General features: G+C 47.8%; 1 protein-coding gene across 1 annotated transcript in view; it reads right to left on the reverse strand.

Moving 5' to 3' along the window:
* The window catches only part of LYPD6 (LY6/PLAUR domain containing 6), a 129,052-nt gene extending 125,043 nt beyond the window's left edge, over nt 1-4,009 (reverse strand). Inside the window, exon 1 of the mRNA XM_012659278.1 lies at nt 3,789-4,009. The gene's annotated coding sequence lies outside the window, so the exon portion shown is untranslated. The remainder of the gene's footprint in view (nt 1-3,788) is intronic.
* Nucleotides 4,010-6,120: the final 2,111 nt, after the last annotated feature.

The following is a 6,120-nucleotide window of genomic DNA, read 5'->3' on the forward strand; positions in this document are numbered from 1 at the left end:
TAGTCTACTGATTAGGTCTGGAATATCTTGAGCACTTGGCACTTCTTGATTTATTACCTACAATGTGTGTATTGCTTGAGAAAGTGTGGGTACAGGAATATTACTCAGCAAAAACAGAAGCAAAGAATTCATTTACACTCTGTTTTATCTCTTTTTATCTCCCGGTATATATTTGGTATGATGAAAGCCAAGTGCCTCCACAATCCTCATTTCACAGTATATTTAAGGGCCTTTGATTACTGTTTTGGAAATCCAAAATCTAATTGTAAGGATTTTTTTCAAATTAATTTTGGCTACCTCATTCTAGTGTGTCTGGGGTCTATCACCCTTCATGTGCTCAATTTAATAACCTGATCCTTCAATTTTTCTTTTTTCATTACATGTATCTAAACAAGCATTCTTTTTCTTTCCTTTACTTTTCCCCCATGTATTTAGTGTTTAAAGTGCTTGGGTACAAGATCTTTATTTTTCTTATCACATTGCAGTAGCTCCCATAAGGTAATTCATATACTTTCCACTTTCTTATGGGTAATGTGATATTTTTTAAGTATTGCTTTTCATTTTTTTCCCCTAACAGATTAGCCTTGAATTTTCTTTTAGAGATTGATTATGCACTTGATGTCTTTCTTTGGAGTCCTCTCTCCCATTAGAATATTTAATTGAACTAAAACATATTTAATTCATCATTATATGTAATAATCTGTGTTACATCTGGCAGGCACTCGGTGAATATTTTCTGAAACAATGTATGATACCAACAGCCGACAATAATGGTGCATTTACTAAATGCCATGTCCCATGCTAAGCACTTTACATTCATCATGTCACTAGGTGTCAGGTGATAGACAGTAAATTTCATTGGCAAGGAGTTTGCCCATGTATCCCTAGCATCTATAGCACAACGGATACATACTAGGCATACTAAATATTTGCTGCATGAATAAACTGAAAACTGCATATGGTAGGTACACTCTTCCTGCTTTACACATAAGGAAACTGAAGCACAGAGAGGTTCAATCATTTTCTGAAATCTCACAGTTAGTTTAGATAGGACTTGAACCCCAAACCCACGTACTTAACTAAGTCTTATTACTAGTAAACTCAACACCTACCCACATTAATGCAAACGAAATTAATCCCATTCATCTTAATAAAAATTATGCAATGTCACAAGAAAATACTCTAAGCAATAATCTTCCAAGAAAAGATTTGCAAATGATGAGCCTCTTAAAAATAATCATCAGATAGGCAGATACCTATAAGCTTCTTATTGCTAGCTTTGCAAGTAAAAATATGATTTCTCTTTAACAATGTCTTCTGCTGCATTTGTACACTAGTTAATGAGGATTTCAGGACTTTTGATAAGTGGATGCTTTTTTTTCCAGAGTGGCTCTGGGTTTATTTAAGTCATCTGTTTTGTCAATTCTTTTAAAAATAAGAATAGCACTAATGAAATAATCATTATGTCTTCATTGTTAATTGTCTATAGAGCTGATGAGGAGTTTCTGCTTATAAAATGAGATACATATTTCTCAAACATCTCTCCCACTACTAGTCACTTTGTTTTTCTGAAACACACCATTAGGACCTCATTCTTTAGGGTTTTGATTACTTGTATCTTTAACAACTCATTAGCAAAAATAATGTATATCTTTAAAAAGGATAGTTCCTTAAAACCATTATTAGCTTTCTCCTTAAATCTTTATCAGCCCACACCCAAGTGGGAGCTAAGTGATATTTAGTGGCGAGCAAAGTCTTTTGGGAATGATTCATAATGGTCCCTCAAGCTATGGGTTGAACAATAAAAAGAAGGGCAGAAATTAGAAGTAGGTACACACCAAAGATTTAGCCCAGCAAGAAGGAAGGAAAGAAGGAAAGAAGGAGGGAAGGAAAAGTGGAAGGGAGGAAGGGAAGAATTTGAAAAACACTTGACTTTGAACTCTGTTGTTCACTTTGAAAAAGTAAATCTCGGAAAGCCTCAGTTATTCCATCTGTAAAATGGGGATGATAAAAATTACTTCCTCACAGACACTTTAACAGATTTCAATGTGCCATATAAACTGTACAGTATGATACAATACATGATATGATTTTTTTTTTTACTTGGCATTATTTGCCAAAAATCAGCCCCATTTATGCATTAGTGCTAAAAACATTCATCTTGCAGAGACTGACAACAGCTTCAAAATGTAGCCCTATGAATTGTGTCTGCCTTTTTTAGTCTGGAAGCATTTCTGATATTTTTAATGCAAGGAACCAATTCACAATTTTTAACAAGCTTCGTGTGCCTACAAGCTCAGAAAGCTTACTGTGTGCTCTCAGTACTAGAGTTCTGTAAACCTCTGTTTAAACAATGAAGCCTCTCTTAAGTCCTGTTTCAACCTGGTGCTGTTGGTCGAGGTGGAAACTAAAATTGAAAACAGATAGATGTTTTACATTTCAATGGGTTTAACATAAATGTGCATTAAGCCATTTCATGGACCGTTGCACAAATATCTTTTGCAAACTTGGTACACGTGAGCATATATCAGTAACCATTAATGTCTTCTAGAGAAATAAGGTGCAGGTCCAAAATTTTAAACAGCAAGCTCGAGTTCCTCTCACTCGAAAGAAAATGTAATGGCTTTAAGGGAATTGCTCTAATAATATCATGGCATCTGCAATGGCTGGCCAGAGCAGAGCAGAACAGAGTGTATATCACTGCAAGTCAATTTAACAAGAAATAAGCTTCCCCCTGGAGAATCTAAACTCCCTTGCCTCCCACAAAGAAAATTGAATTTTGGAGGTCACACCTTGGGTAGGTTACCAGAGAGAGAAGCTGAACATTCTTCATATGCTCTGGGAGGTCCATGGTGTTCTACCAACAAGTCGCTACCAAAGACCCTCTTCCACCTTCCCCATCCCCGCCCCCATCCCATTATAACAAGTCTTTGGAGTCCTCTAGGAAACGGCATGTGATTGTGACACTAAAGATACCAGCGACCACGCCGGATGCAACCATGTTCAAACATCCAAGTTCTGAACAGTGAGGAGTAGGATGGATACTAGGGAGGACTGGAGGGAGGAATGCAGAGGGGGTGAGGCTGTGGTGGGGGTCAGAGCGAGTCAGATAGACAGAGAGCTTTAGGTTGAAATTGACTCCTTAGCCAAATGGGAATCAACCGAACTGCTGTCACCAAAGAGAAAAACCGGTCGCCAAGTCAAGCCAAGGCGAAGTCCGGACTCCACTCCCCGGGTCGTCGGGGTGGGTGGTCGAAGGGCCTAGCGCGGTCTCGCAGAGGCGGGGAGGTGCCCCAGCGCACAGCAACTCCCGCAGCGGCTCCGGGTGGGCGCAGCCGGGCCACCGCCCCCGCCCCGCAGCAACATGTGGGGTGTTGCCACTCCGCCACCTGGGAACTCCGTCTGGCTGGAGTTCCTAGCGGACGTCCGCTTGGCCCTGGGAAGGTGCTGAATTACTCCCGGGGAAGAATCCTCCAGCCTTGAACTTGGCAGCTCCTGACATTTCCATCCCACCCTCCGCGCTCCAGCACCACACACACGCACACACACGCCGCTCTGGACCTGCCCAGGCTGCGCGCCGTGCTCTCTGCCCACTCCGGAGCAAAACGCCAGAGCAGGGTGCAGAGGCCGGGACCCACCGCTGCTGGCCCCAGGGGACAGTCCAAGCACGGGGTAGTTCCAGCGCCTCAGCCCACTCCCTGGCTTGGCCCAGGCCCCGCAGTAGCCGGGACCGCTGGCACCAACCCCATCTTCTTTTGTGCTCTCCCGGGAAGCCCGCCTCTACTCACCCGGGCTGCGCGCGGATTCCGGCCGCCAGCGGCAGCCCGCTGCCCCATCCCACGAACACTGCGGCGCCCCCAGAGTGTGCAATGCGGAGCCCCGCCAGCGCGCGGCCGGAGCCCGGCAGCGCAGGGAGGGAGCGAGGAGGAGGAGGGAGGGAGCGCGGCGGGAGGGGCGGGGGGGCGGCGGGGGGCGCGCGCGCCACTCCCACTCGCGCCGGGCACTCGCCGCCGCCCGCAGCCGCCGCCGGCCAGCCTGGGGGGCCGCGGCACCAATCACCGCGCGCGGGGGGAGCCGAGCCCTCCGCGGGGCGCGCTCATTGGCCCGGCGCGCGCGACCCAACTTCGGGAGAATCGGTCTGAGCGCCAAGTCTGCAAACTCCGGCCCGCAGGAGCCGACCGCCCCACGCAGGTGGGGCGCCCTGGCGCCGCTCTCCCGCCCGCAGGGTGAGCGGAATGGGAGGTGGATTGGGGACCCGCCGGGGAAGCCTGTTCCCAGTGAGCGTTCAAAGCGAGCAGTGTTTGCTCAGGTCGGACCGATTCCTTCCTGTGCGCGACCCCCGGCGCCTCTCCCTCGCCGCCGGCCTCACCGCGCCTAGCAGCTGCGAGCCGGGAAGCCTGGCAGTGGGAAACCGCGCGGGCCAAATCTCACTCCCCGCCGGCCCTGAGAGCTGGCGCTGAAGAGCCAGTCGAGCTCCGAACTCGGGGCATACTGAGACCACTTGACGTTTGCAATGGAAGACCCCGACTGCCGTGCGGAGGATGGAGGGGGTCGCGGGCCGGGGGGAGAGCGAGGGAGACAGGTCTTAGGAAGTGGGAATCCAGTTACGGTTTTTGGTGGGAAGAGCCCAGGGCATAACTCTCCCGCACTCTGCCAAACCCTTTCCCCAAGTAAAGCGCCCGCAGCCCTCTCGGGAGGTATTGGTTTTTCTCCTCTTTGTTGTAAACCATGTGTGACTCCTCTGCACTTTTCGATCCAGCGCCTCGCAGTGGAAGTGGTGCACGACCCTACTCTGCTCCCCTCTGCGCAGCGCCGGGGCGAGCGGGGAAGGCCCGGGCAGGTCTGAGGAAGGACTCCGCGCGTTCGCGGGCAGCTCGTGACCCGCCGCCACTCCTCCGCCCTGCGCCCGGCCGGCCCGGCTACCTCAACGGGAGCCGCCTGTCCGGAGCTACATGTGTCGCCGCTGTGGCCACTCCCCCTTCTCCTTGGACTTTCTATTCCTGGAGCTTATTTTCAGGCCTCCTCTGAATCTCCCTGTATTTGCTCTTCCCCGTAATCTGGCCCTCTCAAAGTAAAAACATCTTTATTCTTTTTTTTCTTTTCATTATAACTTCCCTCCCCAGTCCCTCTATTTGGAAGGGCCTAGGATAATGTATTTTAGATCAACAGTTCCTGGACCTCAGGAAGGTTTTCTCTTTGTTTATCTGCACAGGCTTACTCAAGTTCAGGGTTCGTGGGGCCAAAACATAATCAGCGCCCCTCAAGGTGGAAATCGCTGCTGTGCAGTCTTCCTGCTGGGCTCAGCACGCTGAATGGATTGAATACGAATTAGTCAAACGGAACCTGGAAGGGTCCCTCGGGTCTGGGCAGATTACCTCTACTGGTTAGCAGTTCTAATGAGGGCATGTCCTGGGTGTCTTCGTTGACACATTTAGTTTCCAGGGGAGAAATTCCTTCTCTGGCAGTTTCCTTCCATGTACCTACTCACTTGATTAAAAAAAAAAAAAAAAATCAGCGCATACTTTAGTCAAAACTTAATATTTGGATTCAAAATGAAGTTCAACATATGAATGCAGTTTATGAGAGTTCCTGGTGGAGGAAGAATCCTTGGGATCTCTTTTTAAAAATCTATCTTAAAAGAAGGATAGAAGGATATATACCTGAAATGTCTGCAGTGGTTATGTCTGTATGTTGGGATAATGGATGATTTTTTGTTCTTTGTACTTCACTGACTTTTCCAAAAAACGTGTAATATTAATCAGAAAAAAAAAACTTTAAAAAATTATGTTCACACCAACATGCAATAACCCCCAGAAGAGCTAAATTGTTAAATTCTCCTGCTTTACCCTTCCCCTCTGATCAATCACCAAGTCCCATAATCCTGTCTGCTAGAATAGCTTTCAGATCTGTCCCTCCCCACGGTCTCTACTGCCACTGCGCGACTCTCATCATGCCTTATGAGCGCTTTGGCAACAGCCTTTCACCGCTCTGCTCTCCAGTCAGCCGCCACGCTGCCATCTCCATTTGAGAATCGTGACCGTGATCGCGTCACTTACAAGCTTAAAATCCCGCCCCCACTGCTGTGAAGTTCAAACCAAAACTGGTTGGCAAATCCTTTCC

This window comes from Propithecus coquereli, unplaced genomic scaffold (genome assembly GCF_000956105.1).
Source record: "Propithecus coquereli isolate 6110/MARCELLA unplaced genomic scaffold, Pcoq_1.0 Scaffold118, whole genome shotgun sequence".
In the NCBI taxonomy this organism is placed as follows: domain Eukaryota; kingdom Metazoa; phylum Chordata; class Mammalia; order Primates; family Indriidae; genus Propithecus; species Propithecus coquereli.